Source organism: Myotis myotis, unplaced genomic scaffold, assembly GCF_014108235.1.
Source record: "Myotis myotis isolate mMyoMyo1 unplaced genomic scaffold, mMyoMyo1.p scaffold_m19_p_2, whole genome shotgun sequence".
Taxonomy (NCBI): Eukaryota; Metazoa; Chordata; class Mammalia; order Chiroptera; family Vespertilionidae; genus Myotis; species Myotis myotis.
Window position 1 is genome coordinate 84,677,217 of NW_023416324.1, and position 18,949 is coordinate 84,696,165.

At 45.3% G+C, this 18,949-nt stretch overlaps 1 pseudogene; it reads left to right on the forward strand.

Moving 5' to 3' along the window:
• The first annotated feature begins 17,161 nt into the window (after positions 1–17,161).
• On the forward strand, positions 17,162–18,452 carry LOC118675578 (annotated as a pseudogene).
• The last annotated feature ends 497 nt before the right edge of the window (positions 18,453–18,949 follow it).

Consider the following 18,949-nt stretch of genomic DNA (forward strand, 5'->3'; position numbering starts at 1 on the left):
CCACATTCTACAGGCATGTGGACAGGAACTACAGATAATTGATTTGTTTACCATTATACCCTCAGCTTTTAGTTCATGCCTGGCACAAAATAGGGTTTAGTAAATAATATTAACTAAAGAAATAGATGGATGCATGGTTTCTTCCTCTAGCTTTGTGTCTATCTATCCCTTTCTCCCCTTTGAGTTTGGCAATTTCATTATAGATAGTTGGTTTGCCCAAGATACTGTTTCTCTAGCCTGTCAAATTCTATATATATTATTTCCTGCTGTATTCCTCTTGACCATTACTTAACCCAGTGTTTGGAATAATGAAGTGGCAATGTGAAAGGCCTTGTGCCATCTGAGTCTCAGAAAGCTCATCTGATAGAGCTACCGACTGGGCCTAATTTCCCCAGAAGGGGACTGGAGTAGACTGAGGATTGACTGGAGGCCAGTAACCCCCTGAAGCCTGTGAAGTTGAGAGTCATCTTTTTGAGAGTTCAGACCATCCATTATCAAAATACTGCCTCTCTCTTTCCACATACCCTCCTAGAACATGGGGATTAAAGAGATTGCAAAGAGAGAGCAATCATACCAAAACAGCACATTATCAGCTTCGTGGGTAAGGAGTGTTAGCTGGTGGGGAGCAGGAAAGTGAAGAGTGGGAAATTCAGGCATTGGGATGTATGAGATAATGTCCCTGCCCAAAAGTCTGTCATCTTTCCTCTCCACCCCAAACCTTTCCCTGCCCTTATATGCATGCATGTGTGCACACACAGCCAGGAGGAAGCAGAGCACCCTTAATCACATTTTGTTCTGGTAGGATAGATGTAGCCTTCCATGCTGAGTACTGGTTCCAGTTATACAGACAGAATAATAAGAATAAAGAGAACAGGGAAAATAGAAAGAGAAGGGTGAGGGTAGGGGGAAGAGGGCTATCTGATATTTGGTGTTTTCAAGATGCTATGAATTCATTATGCGATTTTTTTGCATAATGATATTTAATCTGAAACAAAAATCACAAAATAAATGTAATTTCTAATTTTTAGACAAGGAAACTAATACTCAAAGAGTTTAAGTTACTTACTCAAGATCACATAGTTAATATATGTTGAAGCCAGAAATTTTAACAAGAGCTGGCTGTTTCTAAATTCCATGCTCTTTCCATCCAACTAGGCTATAGGACTTTCTATTATTTTCTAGAAGTATCCAAATAGCCCACAAGGAGAATGTTTAAACAGGATCATGATATGCAGGTCACTTTGATTCTGACTCTGTTTAGAATCAGACCCCTTATTATACCACATGTTTGAATTACACTTCCTCACACACTACTACCTGGGTGCCTAAGCACAACCAAGAACCCCTAACTGACCTGGAGCACAGTGTCCTGGCCATGTCTTGAGGATAAAGAATTCAGACCACCACATCCCAACACAGCACATTGCACCATAAAGGAGATGGTTGAGGAATCCAGTTGTTGGCTCCCACATTCAGCCACACATTCCTTTATTCCCAAGAATGCACTTGTGTTTCTGGCGAAAGGAAAGTGACTCTCTAAGATCCATTCTGGTTGACCACATTAGCTATTTTGATCATAACAGCCATTATGAGTTGAGTAGGTTTTGTTAACTCCCCATTATACAGTATATTTATAAGCTCTGCTTGTTAAGGCAATAATCAGTAATTTCTTCAGTGTTTACAGCTATAAGTGATAAGAAACAAGGACCAGAATCAAGTGCCTAGGCTTTGGTTCAAGTTACTCAAAGATTGCAAGGAATTCTTAGAAGTATTTCATAGCTTTAGGAGTATGCTTCTCTGAAATGCAGGCTTGGGCAACTGAGAACATGGCCACTGATAGCCATATTGCAGAATTGTAACACAGGAATGACCCTCAGCAATTACTTTTGTTTCATTTTATTTTTTCCAATTCAACAAACATTTCCTGATCATCTTTTACTACAGAACATCCTGCTTGACTATTTAGCCCTACCCCGGGAAGTATGGATCAACAGGGTGATCCATACGATGACACCCTGTTGGACATAAGAAAAATAATCAACTAACACATGCCCAAGAGGGTGAGATGAGCCTTGCCCTAAGGACATTCCCAAAATTCAAGGGAGGCACACAGAAGGCAGTTACATATTTGAATCTGATCAAGAGTATACTCCTTTAGTTTGATTCAGGTCAACTTTGGAAGCCTCATTGGGAACTAGAAACTAAGCTACAGAGTGAAATAAATGATCCTACATCCTTAACCTAACTAGCTCATCATACCTAGTAATTATAGAAAAGAAGTTACATATTTCAGCAGATTACTTTCTCATTTACTGCTCTTATGGTGGTTCAGAATATAATTGATGAGAATATATGCATGCTGATATTTAGTTCTCAAAGTCAGAATATATGGTTGAATATCCTATATAATAAAAGCTCAGCGACCATCCTATATAATAAAGAGATAATATGCAAATTGACCATCACTCCAACACACAAGATGGCCAGCAGGAGAGGGCAATTGGGGGGACCAGGTCTACAGAGGAGGGCAGTTAGGGGAGACCAGGCTGGCAGGGAGTGGTTAGGGGGTGATCAGGTGGCAGGCAGATGCAGGTAGGGGCAATCAGGCAGGCAGGCAGGTGAGCAGTTGGGAGCCAGCATTCCTGGATTGTGAGAGGGATCAGGTCTAAACGGGCAGTCAGAAATCCCTCAGGGGGTCCCAGATTGGAGAGGGTGCAGGCTGGGCTGAGGGAAACACACACACACACACACACACACACACACACACACACACACCTGTGCATAAATTTCATGGTGAACAGGGAACCATGGGGAACCGGGTGGGTGGTGGCGGGGCAGGACTGGGGACTGGCAAGCGGGTGGAAGATGGCCCTGATCACAGGCTAGGCCTAGGGCCCTACCTGTGCACGATTTTGTGCACTGAGCTTCTAGTGTAATTATAATAGACTAGAGGCTCAATGCACAACATTATGCACTGAGGATGGGGGAGGTCCCTCAGCCCAGCTAGTGCCTTCTCACAGTCCAGGACCCCTCGGGGACATCTGCCTGCCAGCCCAGGACCGATGCCCCCAGGGATAGGGCCTAAGCCGGCAGTCAGACATCCCTCTCACAGTCTGGGGCTCTCGCAGTTTGGGACCCCTCGCTCTTTACCACCCATCTGCAGTGAAGACAGGAGAGGCTCCTGCCACCACTGCTGTGCTCATCAGCCGTGAGCCTGGACTCTGGCTCACTGCTATGGGGTTACCTCTGTGGGGATGTACTGACCACCAGGGAGCAGTTCTTGCAGTGAGCGTCTACCCCCTGGTGTCAGTGTGCCTCATAACGACGTGTCATTCTGCCATTTAGTTGATTTGTTATATTAGGGCTTTATTATATAGGATGGTACTTTACATATATGTTACTGTGCCAATAAGTGGTACTTAGGCCCTCCCTTCACTTTTAATTAATAGACTTCACATTTCTACTTTCTCCTACATTGAGGGAAAAATACAAAGCTTCTTTCTATAAATTCTATTTTTTTAGGATATGATGTAAGTTGACTTTTACCCTCAGACCTGCTTGGCTGAGCAGCATTACCTTATCTTAAGGATGAAAAATTTTGGGCTTCTCAGTGGCAATAATTTACATTAATTAATGTTTCCAAAAGATAAAAGAAGGGGAGAGCAACTAAGATGGCGGCATAGGTAAACACCGGGAAATTATTGCCTCACACAACAATTGAAAATTACCCCAAAGGACTGAGTAAACATCATCCAGAACAACAGGAAGGCTGGCTGAGTGTAAATTCCACAACTAGAAGGAAAGAAAAGCACGCTGAGAGCCAGAGGCGCTGCGGAGGTGAAGTGCAGAGGTACGGCGGCGCGCGCGCGCGAGGAAAGGGGGTGGCGCCTGAGGACGCGGCTGACTTTTTGAATCACAAACTCCCGACGGCTCTGAACTCCGGTTCCGGGAAGTCTCTGGGGACCCAGGTCTCACACGGGGAGAAGCTGGTCTGTCCGGCAGCGAGCGAACTTGAGGGCGGCTTTCCCTCAGAGGTGCTTGCAGCCGTTACCGGAACACTGAGACGCGCGACTCCGGGCGGAGAATCGGCCATGGCCGCTTTCTCCGCCCTCTGACTCCCTGAGACCCCGCCCCACCCAGGCTGCCGCAGAGGCTTTTGCATGTGAATGTACCTAACTGCAGCCGAACCAGGCAGACCTGGAACTTCCAAGAGAAGGCCCAAGGCCACGCAGCAGCTTGCATTGCTTCACAGCTGAGCCTCTTCGTGGCTCCTGCTGTGTGGCCTCAGGCAGAGGCTGAATTAGCACCTCCTTAGATCCAGGAGCCACTGTACCCAGTGGTCAGAGGGGGTCCATCCAGACTGAAACTCCTCAGATCCATAAGGGACGCACTCAGGGAGCAGACTCAGTGAGCACCAAAGCCCCACTGAAGCAAGTCTTGCCCCAGAAGGGTGTCTTCAGCACAGAAGTTCTCCCACTTTAGACACAGCTGATTCTCACAGCCAATTGGCCTGGAGGTCAATTCCTCCCAGTGATTCTACAACAACCAAGGCACCAAGAGTGCACCAAGAGTGTCCACCCCAGGTAACTGGGGAGGCTGAGCTACTGGGCCCTACAGGACACCTGGCGCACAGGGCCACTCTATCAACACAGGGAAGCTGCCAAAATGCGGAGACAAAGAAACAGGTCACAAATGGCAGAAATGGAGGAAAGCAAACGATTGGATATAGAGTTTAAGGCCACGGTTATAAGGTTTTTTAAGAATTTTATGGAAACCGCCGATAAATTTAATGAATCCCTCAATAAGTATAGGGAGACCATGGAGGACATGAAAAAGGACCAACTAGAAATTAAGCATACACTGACTGAAATAAAGAATAATTTACAGAGATCCAGCAGCAGACAAGAGGATCCCAAGAATCAAGTCAAAGATTTGAAATACAAAGAAACAAAAAATACCCAACCGAAAAAGAAAAAAGAAAAGAGATTCCAAAAATATGAAGATAGTGTAAGGAACCTCTGGGACAACTTCAAGCGTACCAACATCAGAATTATAGGGGTACCAGAAGGAGAGAGAGGGCAAGATATTGAAAACCTTTTTGAAGAAATAATGACAGAAAACTTCCCCTACCTGGTGAAAGAAATGGACTTACAAGTCCAGGAAGCGCAGAGAACCCCAAACAAAAGGAATCCAAGGAGGACCACACCAAGACACATCATAATTAAAATGCCAAGAGCAAAAGATAAAGAGAGAATCTTAAAAGCAGCAAGAGAAAGACAGTCAGTTACCTACAAGGGAGTACCCATACGACTGTCAGCTGATTTCTCAACAGAAACCATGCAGGCCAGAAGAGACTGGCAAGAAATATTCAAAGTGATGAATAGCAAGAACCTGCAACCAAGATTACTTTATCCAGCAAAGCTATCATTCAGAATAGAAGGTCAGATAAAGAGCTTCACGGATAAGAAAAAGCTAAAGGAGTTCATCACCACCAAACCAGCATTATATGAAATGCTGAAAGGTATTCTTTAAGAAGACGAAGAAGAAAAAGGAACTCTTACCATTTGCCACAGCATGGATGGAACTGGAGAGCGGATAAATACCACAGGATCTCACTCATTTGTGGAATATAATGAACAACATAAGCTGATGAACAAGGACTGATCCAGAGACAGAGAGGCATTGATTGGACTGTCGGGACTTGGAGGGAAGGTAGGGGAGGGTGGGGGTAAGGGGGAAAGATCAACCAAAGGACTTATATGCAAGCATATAGGCCTAACCAATGGACATGGACAACGGGGGGGGGGGGGTGAGGGCATGAGCGGGGGTGGGGGGGGTGGGGGGTAGAGGGTAACGTGGGGACAAGGACACATATGTACTATCTTAATCAATAAAAAATATAAAAAAAAAGATAAAAGAAGGAAGTTAGAGCAAGTGAGGAAGGAATAAACAAAAGAAAATAAAACTTTAACTCCAGAAGAAAAGATAGAGGAAGTTAGATAATTTAGAAAGAGAAAGGAAAAAAGGAAAAAAAAATAGACCAAACACTATTAGGGAATTTATTTTTTTTTTAATTTGGACCATGGTCTGATGTATTATAATCCATCATATCTTTGCTTATATACCCAAAATAGTATTCAATTTAGTTCCAAGAAAATGACATCAAACACCAAAAGCAACGAATGACTCATAACTTAGAAAATCAGTTGAATGAGCTATAAAAATGGGTCCAAGTTTATTTTTAGTATTTAATAAAGTAGTTTCATTTTCTTCAAATAATAAGAATATACAATGGTATTCACTAGGGTCTAAAAATATATTAAAAGTATTGTGAATTCTATTTTAACATGGTACTCTCCTTTTGTTTTGTTTTTTTGTTTTTTTTTTAGTTAAGTGCAGGGAACATAAAAGCACGCAAAAAGCTATCTAACCATGATTCTTGACAAAGAGGAATGAAGTATAAGTGTGTGATAGTAAAATAAAATACAGAATTTATTAGAGCAGTAAAAATGTATTAGAAATGAGGCTGCTTGCTTTAGTGTCTTAGTATTTTTCCAGTCTTCAGGAGTTCATCGTCAATACCACCAATTGTGGTCCATTGCAGTGGTGGTCACATTTTAATGGGCCTGACTTTATTGAGTCTGTGTTTTACTTCTCTACCAGTGTCTTTCTCACTTAATTTTTAGCTACAGCCATTCACCACATAAAATACCAGAACTAATAAGATGATTGGATGAAAATTCGGAATAATCACTATGTAATGTGTAATGTGCCATAAATGCGGTGTACACATATTATATATTGTGGCAAAACCTTGGTAATTGCCTGTCTGGTTTAATTTTCAGCTGAGTAAAGAGGAAAAATTCTGAGGTTGTGCTATCTTTTTCTTGATTATTATTATTACAAATAACTGTATCGGTTAAGGAACCACATAAAAATCCTCACTCCAGTTTTATATTTGTCAAATTTTCTGGAATTGGAAGCTAACCTAAGGTAAAACACTTACTCAAGCACAGCTTTCCAGAATTTTTTTACTTTTCTCATCAGAAATGAATTTCAAGTGAGCCTTTATATAATAAGAAACAAGAATTCCCTATGAAATTATGGGGTAGCTAAACCCCAGGGCAGGGAGGGAACAGGACACAGGGCAAGGACATGGTGTTCTCACTTCCTTGTTAGCAGATGGCTTTAAACCTGAATGGGTTTCTTGGATCTTGGAGTCCTGCTCCAGTCTCTGTACAGAGAAGCATCCATCATGATTTTGGGGTGGGGTGGGCAAGGCAAAAAAAAAGTCTGGTGTCTATCAATTCCAGCCTTATATTTTTATTTTTAGGCTCTATCCTCTGACTTAAAGTCCAAGGAAAGCTTGGCTTGAGGGGATAAGCTTTCGATCATGGCAAATTCTCAGACTTCTGCAGACGTCTAGCAGGTGTGTCAGGTGCTAAAGATTCCAGCATAAATAACGCCAAATCGCTATCTATGGGTAATTAAAAGTCTAATGGAAGAGTTTGTATTAGCTTCTTTGGCCTGTGATTAACAAACTACCACAAACTTGGTGGCTTAAGCAACAGAAATTTTCTCCCAGTTATGGAGGTTAGAAGTCTGAGATCATGGTGTTGGCCGCATTAGTCCTTTCTGGGGCTGTGAGGGAGAATTTATTCCAGGCCTCTCCCCAGCTTCTGGGGGCCTCAGATGTTCTTGGCTTGATGGCGACAGTCTCCCTGTGTCTTCACATCACCTAAACCTCCATGTGTATCTGTCTCTATATCTTAATTCCCCTTTTTATATCAGATCAGGGCCCACCCTAAAGACCTCATCTTCACCTGATCATCTGCAAAGACCCTATTTCCAAATAAGGTCACATTCATAGGTACTGGGGATTAGAACTTCACAGCTCAAGCTTGGGGGACACAGTTCAAGCCATAGAAGAGTCATTCACATGGATAAAAATTCTACATCCTGTGACCCCTATATTGAACTTCATCTCCTCCTGAGATGCCACATTCTGGGCTTCCAAAACCCAGTTCCATTCCAAACCCCTCTGCTACTTTACCCTTCAGCAAGTCCAGCAGCTTTCGGGGCCCCATCTTGACCTGAATCTTGTGCTAAACTCCAGGCTGTTCCTCAGTCCTTGCCTGGTATGTTGCCCCCTGGTCTTTCACTGCACACTGACATGACTTTTTATCAACAACCAAAGTCTTCCATTCTAAGGGTTTCACTGAAAAATGTATTTTACTCAATAAACATTTTTAAAATATACGTTATTGATTTTAGAGAGAGGGAGGAAGGGAGAGGGATAGAGAGATAAAAACATCAATGAGAGAGACACATAGATCGGCTACCTCATGCACGCCCCCCACTTGCAATCAAGCCCGCAACCCAGGCATGTGCTCTGACTGGGATTTGAACTGGGGTCCTCTTGGTTCATGGGTCGACACTCAGCAACTGAACCACACCAGCCTGGCAATAAACATTTTCTATGCCTATTGTTCTAGATTCTACTGAAGCTTGGCACACACTCTTACCATCAACGAGAAATTCACAGTCTAATGAGGGACAGTAAAAAAGTAAAACAGAGGAATAGAAGGCACCACAGGATGCTATGGGGGTGCATAGAATCAGTCCTGAATCCAGGCTGGGAATGAAGGAGAGGAGGGCAGGGAAGGCTTCCTGTCGGAGGGGACACCACAGCTGAGTCTTGACCGATGTACAGTAGGACTTATTCAGACAATATTTAAAGGTAGCAAAAGGGGGGAGTAGGGTAGAAAAGCATATTGGGATAGACAAAACAGTAAAAGAGTACATAAAAGATGCTAATTAAATACTGGAAATATTAAGTGAATAATAAGAAGAGAAGGTAACGTGGCTTTAAAAGTTGGGTCTGAGTTTGTATTCAATAAGTACAGTTGTCTTAGTCAGCTTGGGCTGCTATAACAAAATACCATAGACTGAATGGCTTAAACAATAGACATTTATTTCTAAAGTTCTGGAGGCTGGAATTCAAGATCAAGGTGCCAGCAGATACGGGGCTCTCTTTCTGTCTTGGGGATGGCTGCCTTCTCACTGTGTCCTCCTCACATGGAAAAGAGAGTAAGCTCTGGTCTCTTCTTATAGAGGAACTAATCCCATCACGGACTCTACTCTCATTATCTTATCTAAACAAAATTACCTTCTAAAGGCCCTGCCTCCAAATGCCATCACACTGGGAACCAGGGCTTCAGCATATGAATTGCGAGCTGCAGAAGGGTGCACAGCTCTTCCCCAACCTGGGCGTTAACAGTCTCAGAAAGACTTGGGAAGAATGCCCAGCAGTTTCTCCCCAGCTGTCATATGCTTCATGGGCTGCTATTGCTTCATCACTATGGTCACCTGATGTCAGCCCGCCCCCCCCCCCCCAAGCCTCTGATCTAACGCTAATTTAGGTCCAGAAGCCAATTAGACATCACCCCCTTCACCTGAGCATAGAACTCTTCAGGCCCTGACACCTTGAAATCCAACCTTTAGGTAAGCGTAAAAGTTCGGCAGATTGTTAAATCAACCATAAAGCTTGAAGATTACACGAGGGCTGAGCATTTTGACTGCGTCTGCATAAAACAAAATAAGGTGGAAATACAGACCTTGTTAGTTACATAATCATCAGTGTGTTTTTTATGACAAAACCTCAACGTTCCTTTAAAGTAGTGTAGTTTTCAGGAAGGAAATAGCTGATGTCACATGTTTTTAAGTCATCAAAAGTCTTGACCATCCCTTAAGCTGTAGAAAAAATGCCCGTATACGTGCCATTTGCCATCTTTTAGCATAAACTGTGTTGGTGGGAAGGAGACTTAGAAAAAGAAAAAGACAGAGTGTACACATAAGAGTATGAGTATCAAAGAACAGGTCAATGAGGCAGCGATGTGGCTAACCATAATCTGGCTCCTAGGATCCAGATTCTGGGCCATAGAGTAGCTGTGTTCCCTTCCTCTGAGTCCCGCCTGTCTTTTTCAACCCCTTTGCTAGTGGTTTGTGGGCTGAGCGTACTTCCTGGCCAGCACCAGGCATCATCCAGAGGGTCTAATCTAAACACACAAGTACTCCTGGGGTTTAAGTTCCATCCCATTTCCATTCCTCAGAGGGAGAAGGAAGCTGGTCAGACTCTGGAGTTCCACAGCCTCTAAGTGAGAAAAAGACATTTACAACTGCTGTCTCTTTGGGGGGCTTGGCTGTTTCTCTGAGATGCATTTGATAAAACCAGAATTCTACCTTTCATACAGAAAACAACCACTCGATGTCTTAAATAAGAATGAAATGTGTTCTTTTCCTTCCAAAAGTCTGCCTTATTTAGAGGGGCCATTTGCAGTGTTGACTCTAACTCTGTATTGCATGGCTCGAGAGAAACTATGAATTCATTAATCAATTCAGTAAAATTGATTTAATTTTTACTATATACTGGAGGTTACAAAGAACTGTTAGGCCCACAGCTAGCAAAGAACCTACTATTAGCATGGGGCCTACCACAGGATAGGAAGCTGTTTTTGTGTTTTATTTATTGATGTAGCTCCCACGCTGAGCATGGTGTTTATTTAGTGCATTCTGGGTATTCAACAAACATTTGTCAAATAAATAATTGAGATTAATGCTAGGCGAGGACAGTAAGTCCTTTCCAACCTGAGACGTGAGCACTCCTGGCTAAGGTGATCATAGCAGACTTCATGAAGGGGATGGAAGGTTAGCCCTGCTTTCAGGAAAGGGCAGAACTCCATGTAGAGGGATGACAACAAAGAGTTATTCTTCCAGGTAAGGAGACAAAGGTGAGTCAAACCAGGAGACTGGGACACCCAGAACATTTTTAAGAGGAGGAAGGGTCAGAGGCTGGGCAGCTGGAAAAAAGTCTGAGATAGACAGGTTAGAGTCAAATAGGGCGAGAGAGTGTGCTGGGTGCTCTGGTGCGTGGGAATCAATTGGCTGAGTGTCATCCCATGCACCAGAGGCCATAGGCCCGATTCCGGCCAGGGCACATGCCCAGTTTGCAGGCTGGGTCTCCAGTAGGCGGCGCGCAGAACGGCCAGCGGATGGTACTTGCTCAGATCGATGTTTCTCTCTCTCTCCTCCTCCCTCTCTCTCTCTAAAATCAATAAAAACATTTTTAAAAAAGAGCGTGCTGGATGAGGCAAGCATCTGAAATCACTTCCAAATTGACTCCCCGGCGTAGCTGAGAAAGGCAATCATGCACAGACAGGAGAGCTGTGGGGAGGGAAAAATACACAGATAAGCAGACTGGGCCTGGGAGATCCAGGCTCTACCCCCACTGGGCCGCTACAGAGTCATGCTCTGCTCCTTCCTGCCTTCATTTTAACCTTTAGAAAAAGGAAATTTAGAAAAACTTGACTTCCTATGTACTTTTCCAAGTGATTCATAAGGATTATTATGATCATAGCCAATTTTGATGTAAGATATGAATATGAATATGAATAAGAATTGATCCCAGAAGCCCCCAGGAGGCTGCTTTTAGCCATAAAGGATCTTAGGAAAGAACAACCACCCAGTATTCCCTCTCCTCATGGTCTCAGATGGAAAACTGTAAGGCATGTGGTAAGCACAGGCCATTGCATTTTAGGACCTCCCCAGACAGAAGTGTGTGTGTGTGTGTGTGTGTGTGTGTGTGTGTGTGTGTGTAATGTGCAATATGCTTATGTGGTGTATGTGCATGCCGGGTGTGATGTATGGGGTGTGTGGGTGTGGGGTGTGATGTTTGTAGGGATGTCTAGGCACTGAAAGAGTTCAGGGATAAAAGTGACGTGGGGCTCAGGCTATGCCAAGTTTCTCCTGAGCAGGGCCTGTGCACAATAATCTCAATGATAGGTACATACACACACACCAGAAAAACAAATTATTCAGGAAGAGGACAAAAATCCCTCATAAGATTATATCCTATCTAATAATAGACAAACATGGTAATTGACAGTACCTTCACTATGCCTCCTGTTGGCTAATCAGCAAGATATGCAAATTAACCGCCAACAAAGATGGCAGCTAATTTGCATACTGCAGGCAGGGCAGGCCAGCGTGAGCCGCCATCTGGGCCCCCGTGTGCCACCTAAGCCCCACCCCCAGCCAGGACCCCCGTGTGTGGCCCTGGGGGGGGGGGGGCAGGAGCCCTGTCTGCAGCCCTGGGCGGCAGGACTTGGTGGCACGATCAGCCGGAGGAAGCCCTATTCTTGCAGGAATCCTCCTGCAATGGGCTTCTAGTTTCTCAATAAAAGAGTTACAGGAAATTGTGCATACTTCAGGAGAAATGAACTTTTCCGATCATTAGCTTTCACACCAATGTTGCATCGTCTAAATTGGAGCTATTAGCCAACTCCTGCCCCCGCCCCTGTCCCCTACCATATGCATCCCTCTGCCTTTATCTCACTCTCTTGCTTCCAGGTAGGCTGTGGCCTCCTGGGTGATAGGATTGATTCATTGGCACAGAAAGGTGCTCAGGGAATGTTTTGATTCCTTGGGATGAAGAAGGGGCTTTGAAGGACAGCATCCTTGGGGGTCTCCCTAGCAGCATGAGCCACAGAGGGATTACTTAATCATCCCATGAAATCAATTGCATGTGTGTAAACACACATAAATATACACACATGTGCATACACACACCCTTACACAAACATGCACAAACACACATGCACACATACACACATATACATATCCACACACATACACACACAAACACACCTTCCCAAAAACAACCATTACATTTTAAAATATGTGATCTACTTCAATATCCATGAATAAGCATGTTTTCTGAATACAGCATAATCCATTCCATGCTAATACAGTCTAATTCTATTCTATGGAATTCGTTCTTTATATCAATGTGCTGAAAGGTGTCAAGTGTCATCCACCCCTCCTTTCCCTCACCCCCACCTCTGCTCACCCACAGATGGACGCCCTGGTGCCTCTCTGGACCCCTCACCCAGGACAGTCAGGACCATCGAGTCACAGATGCTGCAGGAAGCCCTGCAGAAGCTTTGGCATGCTGATCCCTGTCTGTTAGGTCTCATCCCTGTCCTCGGGAGGCATCTCAGAGACTTTCCATTGGAAAAGGGAGTGGGAAAATTTATGACTCTGGACAAGAACCACTCGCCATAGCCCCTACCTCGAGGGTGGGGAGCACTGAGGAGAGTTGAGTGAAGGGATTGGTTTATTTCACTCTTCCAGTTACAAAAACAAATGTCCTATTGTGAAAATGGGACAGCACAAACATGTCACAGACGTTTAGAGAAAGTAGAATGTAGATCACTGTGAACTGCTGAGGGAAGATTTCTCCAGGCGCTGGGATTGGAGCCCAGACCACTGAACATGATGTGGATGGGTGGGATAGCATGTGGGCAACGAAGGGGAGGGAGAGCATCCCTAGCATTCCTGCTCCGAGGGTCAGCCAAGCCAGGAGCTGGGGGCTGGGCTCCTGCATGACCACTCTCTGCCCAGGAGTCCAGAGAGAAGTTAGAATTTGAGAGTATTGCAAAGGCAGTATATGCACCTACGTGCAAGCACACCCAGGCAGGCATACACACATGTATTTTAATAGAAATCTTTATTTTGCACACCCTGTCTCTAAACCCTTTGCTTAATCTGAAAAAATGTAGCCTGAGTATTAGAAATGATAACAATCTCTCCCACGTATAAAAGTGCAAACAACTGAAAGTGGTTTTTCATGCCTTTGCCTTGTTTATTATATTATTAATTCATTTGAAGTGCACCTGCATCTACCCACTCCTGGAAGTTTCAGGAACGCTTATCAGCTTAATATTGCACTTCTGCAATGCCACTTATTTAACATGATTGCTAAGATATTCTTTCTGTGCTTTGAGAAGCAGATAAGATTATGTGCTTAACACTTGATTGCTTTCAGATGTATGCCTGCTCCAGGAGGGAAGCAAGAAGGCCTGGGTCTCTCTTTTTCCACAGGTGAGGGGGTGGGCTGGGTGAGTCAGCTGCTGCCTCTCGAAGGGCTGAGAAAAAGCTGGCAATCAGGGGTCTAGGATGCAGCTCCCTACTTTCTTGCCCCCTCACCCTGTGCAAATAAGGGCATAGCACTATTTAGAGAAGCCAAGTTGGCAACCCCCAGCCAGAGGGGCTGAACCAGTGTTTGTAGAAAGCCACACGGTGTGGGGTATCATGAGCTCACCCCCTTTCTCAGAAACTATCCCCACTGGGCTGGGATATGAAGCAGGCCCGTGGCCCCTGTGTGTGGAACCAGACAGTTTTACAGACTGTGTTTAGGTGTGCTGGAAAATCCCTAAGCAAGTCCCTGCTGCTCTAGACCCTCTGGGACGATGGCCATGCCCAGTTTTTGCCCCTGGTCCTTGAAGGAATATGACTTAGCCCTGAGGCTTAAACTTCCATGACTGAAGTGTAGGTTCTTAGTTCTAACAACTTTCCAGATGAGGAACCACTGGAATAGTAATGTTTTTTCCTCCCAAGCAGACACCATTCTCTGAGTGCTTCATGCCAGCCAGGTCTTATGTTGTGCCAAGCATTTTACATAATCTAGTCCTCAATCAACGTAGAAGATACACATCATTACGCTGTTTCATACATCAGAAACTGAAAGCCAGAGAGTGCGAGCAGCTTGCTCAGATCTCACAATTAGTTAACTACAGAGCTGTGATTTGAATCTAGGCTTCTAACTCCACTTAAGTATTTGAAAGTAGGTATGGTTCTTGCATATGAATTCATTCCTTCATTCAATATTCATGGAGCTCCTACTAGGTCTCTGGGACAGAGGAAACACCCGTGAACAAAACAGACAAGGCTAGGAATTTCATAGCGGTTACATGTTAGTGGGTAGAGACAGAACATTAGCAAATATGTAACATGTTATATGTTGATAAGTGCCATAGGTAAAAAGAAACCATGGTAACTGAGATTGAAAGAGCCAGGGGTGGGCCAGTACAATTTACATAGGAAATGACGAATTCCTGATGCTAGGACATAAAAATGCCTCCCATCATGTAGAGAACAATTTCTAAACTCCTGGAACCTGTCACATCCAGCTGCGATGGCAGCATGATGGTTCCCCAGCCAGCATAGCAAGAGTCCCTGCCAAATAGGTACGTTTCAGGTCATTGGACCATTGGGTCAGAATGGAAACGTTTCCGCACAGATGTGCTGAATGGCATAGGTAATGGTGCAGTCCTGTGCTGAGCCTCACTCCCCTGCCTTGATTGGGAACTAATCCCTTCCCCTCTTTCTTCACAGGGAGCTTTTGAAAACTGACCCCCACCAATCTGGAAACCATTTGGAGATACCCAAGAGAAAAGGACTATATACCAATGTAATTACCAGTATTGTTTCCATTAACTATGACATGATTGGGAATTACTAAGGAAAACCACAAAGGTGAAGGAAGGAGTTTCAAAAGGTATGACAAATTAGCATGTTTAAAGATTGGCCATAAAATCAGGAGGTTGATGAACTATCAATGTTTCTAAGCTGTGTAAATAAGCAGCTTTACAAAATAGTATGATTTAGAGATCTTGAGAGAAGGTGGTCCTATGCTTTGGAAAACAAGTGAGTTAATAATGTAACAGTATACTTTGAAGGCATTACCTTTCCCAGAAATATCAATGTTTGTTAATACCCATATAGAGTGTAAGGAGTTCTTGCATCCAAACAGACTTACCTGGCTGCCTGAGATACCTGGATGTCAGACTGTAAACGGCCTATCAAAATCGTTGTTAGAACACACAGTAAAACCAAACACCTTTTGCTTAGGGGGAAGTGAAAAGTAATCTCAACTGCAAAATATTCCGTATAAACCCACAAAACTCCATCATATTTTATACTTTTGACTCCTTTCTAATCCTTTTCAGCACCCACAAATGCTTTTTAGTAAGATAACTCCTTAATTAATTTATTAAGTTATTAATGTAATGAACACTTTAAATCTTATATAGTCTCATATCATGTCATTTGAAAAAACCTAAAACTTTGATTTTTCAGAGACCAGTTTTCCAAGATTGATAGCATAAATGGGCTTGTCTCTATTTCAAATTTGTACACAAAAGATGTTCCACTATCTTCCCTCAGTTGAGAAAGAGAAGCTCAGGAGAATTCTTCAAATATAGTAGCATTGTGATGACAGATTTTGAAGCCATCTAAAGTTTTCTGTGTGTCTTAACTACTTAATACATTTCTTGGGGGAAAATGGTCCAAAAATCCAAAGTGATGGCAGTGGTGGTGATTACATTTACTTGGTGGTGACTAAATTACTAGCTATATATATAAAAGCCTAAGCAACCATTATGACCGGAATGACCAGAATGACCAGTCAACCAGTTGCTATGATGCGCACTGACCACCAGGAGGCAGATGTTCAGTGCAGGAGCTGCCTCCTGGTGGTCAGTGCACTCCCACAGCCAACCTCCCTCGCCCCTCCCCCTGGGCCCTGATGTGGGGGGGGAGGGAAAGGGGGTTCCAGCAGACCAACCTCTTGCAGTCCCTCCCCCTGGGTAGCTGGCCCCCCCCCCATAGGCCTCCATCGCTGGCCTGGCTGAGGGACCCCGCCTGTGCATGAATTCATGCACCAGGCCTCTAGTCTATACATATAAAGAGCCAGGGTCTGTAATGTCCAAAATGACCAAAGGGGTGACTGGTCTATCCCCTGGTCCTCAGGCTCCATTGATCAGGGGATGGCTAAGAGGGGAACCAGGGTCCTTCAGGCTCTGATGAATTAGTGGTCAGAAGGCAGACCGCTTGGTCCCTCCCCTGGCCTGCAGGCTTCTATTGATCAAGGGAGGGCTAACAGGGAACCAGAGTGAGTGGCTTGGCAGGGACTGGCGAGCAGCTGGAAGACAGGCCTCTTGGTCCCTCCTCCTGGCCCTCAGATTCCAATCAATCAGTGGCGGAGGTGGGGCGGAACTTGGGACTGGCTCCCTTAGTAGTCCTGAAGGTTCAATCTCCAGAGGACAGGCCAGGCACCAACGGACCAGCGCTGCCGGCACAATCCCAACAGCGCTGCCCGCCTCCTGGAACTCGGCCTCGGGCACTGCAGCAAGTTCCCCTCCATAGACGCTCCACAAGGAAGAAAGGATACCATCAGCAGTGCCAGGGGCAACCAGCGGTGACTGCTCTCCCCATGCTTCCTCCAGGTCACTTGAGCGAGCCCTCGCCCGCCCTGCTCCAGATGAAGTGTGAGCACTGCACACCATAGGAATGTAGTAAAAAAACCAAAAACTGATGACCAAGAGAATGCCACAGTCAATGTCTGGAGTCTGGCTCAGGAGAATGAAGAGAAGGGAGAATTCCATAAGTTGGCCGATGCCAAGATATTTCTGAGTGACTGCCTGGCGTGTGACAGTTGTGTGACCACAGAGGAAGGAGTCCAAGTTTCTCAACAGAACTCCGAGGACTTCTTCCGTGTTCTGAACCTTAATAAGAAATGTGTTACCTCACAGCACAAGGTGCTGGCAGTGTCTGTGTGTCCTCAGTCTCTGCCTTATTTTGCTGCTACATTCAGCCTCAGTGTCACTGATGCATTCAGAAGGCTCTGTGGCTTTCTCAAAAGCCTTGGGATGCATTGTCTTTGATATGAAGATAGCTGCGGACTTCAGCCTCCTGGAGAGTCAGAAGGAATTTGTGCGTCGGTACTGCCGGCACCGTGAGGAAGAGCCCCGGCCACCTATGCTGACCTCCGCCTGCCCCAGCTGGGTCCAATATGCAGAGCGGTGCTGGGTCACCCCATCACCCCCACCTCTGCACGGCCAAGTCTCCCAGCAGATCATGGGCTCTCTGGTGAAGGATTACTTCTCCAGATGGCAGAACCTGTCCCCAGACAAGATTTTCCATGTCATTGTGGCCCCATGTTATAAGAAACTGGAGGCCCTTTGAGAAGGTGTTCCCACAGCTTCACACAGTTCCCAGGGGCTGACTGCGTGTTAACCTCAGGTGAAATTGTCCAGATAAGGGAGCAAATTGACTTCGCCTCGAATGACGCTGCCATGGACACTCTGGAGACATGAAGGAGAAGGAGGTGAGGCTCTACGAGGGTGCCAGCTCCGACGGGTACCTGGTGCACATCTTCAGGCACGTGGCCAAGGAGCTGTACAATGAGGATGTGGGAGTGCTCACCTACCGCACCCTGAGGAACAAAGACTTCCAGGAGGTCACCCTTGAAAGGGACGGAGAGGTTCTGCTATGCTTTGGGGCTGCTTAAGGCTTTCAGAACATCCAGAAGTGGTCCTGAAGCTGTAGAGGGGCAAGTTCCCCTGCCACTTTGTGGAGGTCCTGGCCTGCGCCGGGCATGCCTAAGCGACAGGGGCCAGGCCCAGGTGGATGACAGGTGTGCAGACAGGGCACTGCTGTGGCAGATGGAAGGCATCTACACTGCCATCCCGGTGTGGTTCCCAGAGACCAGCGCCCATGTGCAGATGTACCAGGAGTGGCTGGGGGGGGGGGGGGGGGATGACTCTCCCTAGGCCAAGGTGGCCCTCTTGCCTAGCAGGGCCCAGGGAAGCCTGCCAGGACATCAAGGGGTAATGGTCCAGCAGATGCCCAGCCTGCAGGCTGCCTGAGGAGGGGTGTCAGACACGTGAAGGAAAGCTTAGCATCTCTGTCATCGCTTTGGTTTTCAGAATTCCCTGCTCTCCATCTGTCAGCACCCTCCCTCTGAGGGGCACTGTTGTCATCACATGGGTGCAACTGGAATATTGTATCTTGAGAGGATTGCTCCAATGTATGCATCCTTTTATCTAATGATGAAAATATCCCAAAGAACAAGAATGGAGACAGACTACTGTCCTTTAGGCTTAAAAAACCCTGGAAGTGTCCTGCAAAGAGCTGAGACTTGGTTCTGTCCACGCACCTCAGAGAGATTGGATGAGGAAATGGCCTGGTTTGGCCCTGACTTTACCCACTTATGTTACTCTTGAAGATGTCTTTGCCACAATGTGAATAAACTGCCACCTTTTGGAGT